This window comes from Apodemus sylvaticus, chromosome 7 (assembly GCF_947179515.1).
Source record: "Apodemus sylvaticus chromosome 7, mApoSyl1.1, whole genome shotgun sequence".
NCBI classification, from domain to species: Eukaryota; Metazoa; Chordata; class Mammalia; order Rodentia; family Muridae; genus Apodemus; species Apodemus sylvaticus.
In genome coordinates, this window is record NC_067478.1 from 39,490,371 (window position 1) to 39,494,811 (window position 4,441).

Sequence of the window (4,441 nt, forward strand, 5' to 3'; positions counted from 1 at the left end):
CAGAATACCACTAGGAATCATTTCATTGACTTATTTTTCCTACCCTAGGTCCTTGGCTACCCAGACGCCAGTTGTGGGCTTTGAGTTAAACCAGTCATGATTTGGCCATTCCCAAAAGTTCTTCTCCATTGCCCCAGCACATCTTTCAGGCCAGATACATTGTAGGTTGCCAGGAGCCATTCTCACAGAGATCTCAAAAACCCCCTCCTCTCAGCCATTTCCAGCTTGCTTTCTCTAGGCTGCCTTTAATAGGAAATGTACTAGTTTAAAGATAAGCCGAGTAAGCTAGATGGTCAGTACATACAGAGCTCACCCAAGTGGGCTCCAATAAATGAAGCTTACCTGTGGTTAGGTTACCATAGCAACTCCTTTCACCTCCTCATGATAGAAATATGATGCCAAGTTCCTACTGCAACTGCCAAATCTTTGCTGAGATCCTGAGAGACAATTCTGAGAAACTGTTCCTGAGATATGATGCTAGCCCCCTGAGATTGTTCCCCGAATACAATGACTTCCCCCTTCACCCCTTCCTAAACCTGCTTGCTTGCCTTTATAAGGCCTTGTGTGAAAATTAAAGTTTGACAGCTTGATCGGGATTCAGACTTGCTGTCTGCCTCTTTGTGTTTCTTGCCCCCCACCTCGCCCCTTCCTAGGGAGCTCCAGGATCACTGTTGACTGTCCTGCGGGTCGGGGCAGTAGGTCTAAGGACTATAACTGGGTCATGTTCCAATCCTACCACTGTAAGTAGCCTGGTTATGGAATATGGCTGGTCCAGGCTCTAAGTCCTCCATTGATAAGAATGGGCTTAGGGTCACCTTTGTAGATTCCAGGGAATTTCATTTTCACTAGATGTCTACATCAGCTCCAAATGTCATCCATTTCCAGTTGTCTCTCTCATACTTTCCCGCCAGTCCTCCTTGAGATCTTGATCACTCCTGTTCCCATCCTTACCTGCCATAGTTTCCCCTCAAACGTATCCTAATTCCCCCTTGTCAGTGACATACCTTTGTCCCTGGAAGAGCCCTCTTTGCTAATTAGCCTCTCTGGGTTGGTGGACTGCAGCATGATTATCAGTTACTTAAGAGCTAATATCCATTTATAATTGAGTGTATACTGTGCTATTTTTTCTGGGTCTGTGTTACCTCATTCAGGGTGTTTTTCTCTAATTCCATCTCTTTTTCTGCAGATTTCATGATGTCATTTTTAAAAATAGGTGTGTAATATTCCATAGTATAAAAGTACCACATTTATGGAGGGAAGTGTCTGTTCTTCTTGTTGGTGTATTACTCATGGTGAGCAGTGGTGTTTCTCAAGTAAAGCATGGGTAAAAGGTGGCAGAGTAAGTGGAAATGAAGATGCTTGCTGAGAAAAGAAAGAAAAATGTGCCAAGGGAGATCAACAGACTTAAAAGTATTCTTAGAGTTGATGGTGATGCTTTAATGAAAGTCGTTGAAGAAATTTAAACTGTGGTGGTACCCAAATATTGCCAGGAGAAAGTGCAGTGTGACATGGATGATGAAAAGGATGACATGAAAATGGGAACTGAAATTAAGAGGAACAGAAAGACTCTGGACCTGCATGGACAGTACCCAGTGTGGATGAACCAGGGGCTAAGAAAAAGACTGAAGGCAAAGAGAGAATAGAAACAGGAGAAATGCAGAACAAAGGTCGCGAAGGGCCTGGCCTATAGACCCTTAAAGTCTGGAAACGTTGCCAGACATGGTGGTGCACCCCTTTAATCCATGAACTCGAGGCAGAGGCAGGTGGACCTCTGAGTTCAAGGACTACCTGGTCTACAGAGCAACTTCAAGACATTCCGGGCTCTTTTATACAGACAAACCCTGTCTGAAAAAAAAAAAAAAACAAACAACAACAAAAAAAAAAAAACAGAAGCTATTTGTTTGCTGTTTGGACTTAGTTATGTAAGTCACAACCAAAATAACTCATTTGTGTTAGAAATGTGAATAAAATATCTATGGTAATGGAAGAATATTATGCTGAGGTTGTGATTGGATACAGCAGCCTAAACACTGAGTATTGTGAGCATTAGTGTGGTTATACTTATTTGATCCTACAAATGGTCATTATACTCAGTGCCTAAACATGCTCATATCAACAAAGTTTGGGAAGAAAGCTATTATGTTGTCACATTCAAAAACAGGGTATCAAGGGCCAGGGGAAGACTCAACTTCTGTTTCTTGCTGGATAGCTCAAAACCAGCTCCCTCCCAAGAGGGGATATGCCTGCTTGTGTCCTTCACTGGCACCCACATTAATATATACAAGTTTCTTCTAATAACTAAATAACACAAAAATAACTAATACCTAAAATATTCTTTAAAAGGACATCAGTAATCATACAAGTGGTACTTATTTGAAGTGTTTATTTTTCAATAATTCATAATAAATGATAATTTGCATGGAAATAAAAGTACGACATTTAATTTATTCATTCTTCATTTGAGGGAAATTTAATGTTGTTTCCAGTTTTGAGCTATTATGAATAAAGCCACTTTGAATGTACGTGAGCAAGTGTTTTTATGATGGTATAGTGTACCCTTTGGGTAAATGCCCATTAATGGTATAGCTGGGTCTTGAGAGATCAGTTCCCAGTTTTCTGAGGAACTATATTGATTTCCATAATGTTTGTACAAGTTATTACAACTTCCAGAGATAGTGGTTTGTTCCCCTAATCACCAGCATGAGCTGTCACTCATGTTGTTGATCTTAACCACTGACAGGTATAGGATGGAATCTCAAAGGTGTTTTGATTTGCATTTCACTGATGACTGACGATTTTGAACATTAAAGTGTTTCTCAGACATTTATAATTCCTCCATTGAGAATTCTCTGGTTACATGTGTATTCTATTTTATAATTGGACTATTTAGTTGGTTGATGACTAGATTCTTAAGTTTTTCATATATTTTAGATATTATCCCTCTACTGAATGTTGAGTTGGTGAAAATCTTTTTCTATTCTAAAGGCTGCCATTTTATCCTATTGATGCTGTACTTTTCTATACACATGCTTTTCAATTTCATGAAGGCCCATTAGTTAATCATTGTTTGTAGTGCCTGTTCTACTGGTTTTATGTTTAAGAAGTTGTTTCCTGTGCCAATGAGTTCAAGCCTTTCCCCCACTTTCTCTTCTATCAGGTACACTGTATTTTGTTTTATATTGAGGTCTTCAATCCACTTTGTCTTGAGTTTTACATAGCGAAATAGATATGCATCAATTCGCATTCCTCTATAGCTTCAGATCGAAATAGATCAGCACTATTTGTTGAAGGTGTTTTCTTTTCACCATTGTGAATTTCTGCCTTTTATATCAATAATCAGGATTCAATGTGTGTGTGGATTTCTTACTGTGTCTTTGATTTGATTCCACTGATCAATTTGTTTTTAATGTCAACACCATGAGTGTTTTTTCCCATTCATTAATTAATTGATAATTAACTTTACGTCCCAACTGCATCTTCCCCTCCCTCTTATCCTCCCAGTCTCTCCTCACTTCCCCTTCTACTATCCCTCATCCCCTTCTTCTCAGAAAAGAAGACTCCCATGGATATTAACCCTCATTGGCATATCACATTGCAGTAAGACTAGACACATCTTCTTCTACTGAGGCTAGACAAGGCAGCCCAATTAGGAGGCGGGTATCTCAGGACAGGCAACAAAGTCACTGACATCCCCTGCTCAGGCATGGTCCCTATGAACACCAAGCTGCATATCTGTTACATATGTGCAGAGGACCTAAGTCCAGCCCATCAATGTTGTCTGTTCAGTGGTTCTGGTCAGTTGATTCTGTGGGTTTTCTTGTAGTGTCCTTGACTTCTTGGCTCCCTCAATCCTTCCTCCCTGCCTTACACAGAATTCAAGGTCTACCTAATGTTTCACTGTGGGTCTCTTCATCTGTTTCCAGATGACAGTTATGCTAGGCACCTATCTGCAAGTATGGCCAAATATGATTAATAGTGTCAGTGGGCTTTCGCTCATGTCATGAGTCTCAAGTATGTTCAGTATTTCTTTGGCCTCTCCATCAATTTCTGCTTCATCTTTACTCTTGAACATCTTGTAGGAAGGACAAATTGTGGGTTGAATGTTGTTTGGCTGTTTTGGTGTTCTCAGCCTCCACTGTAAGTCTTTTCTGGTAGAAGAAGTTGGCGTTTCCAGGCTCCATATCTTCCATTGCTAGGAGTCTTAGGTACAGATACCTTCAAAGATTCCTGGAGTTTCCACTGTCCTAGGTTTCTACCTCTTCCCAGAGATGCTTCTACCTCCCCACAACTACTTCCAGTCCCCTCTCCCAGTTCTGTTTTCCTCTATCATCCTCATAATTGATCTCTCCTGTTCTCTTTCCTAAACATTCCCCAACCCAATCCCTCCTTCCAAGCACCTCTATGTCTATTTTAAGTCCCCTTCTCAGTGAGATTCAAGCAT

At 40.5% G+C, this 4,441-nt stretch overlaps 1 pseudogene; it reads left to right on the forward strand.

Annotated features, from left to right (window-relative positions):
- The first annotated feature begins 1,320 nt into the window (after nucleotides 1–1,320).
- LOC127689689 (protein LLP homolog) lies at nucleotides 1,321–3,973 on the forward strand (annotated as a pseudogene).
- Nucleotides 3,974–4,441: the final 468 nt, after the last annotated feature.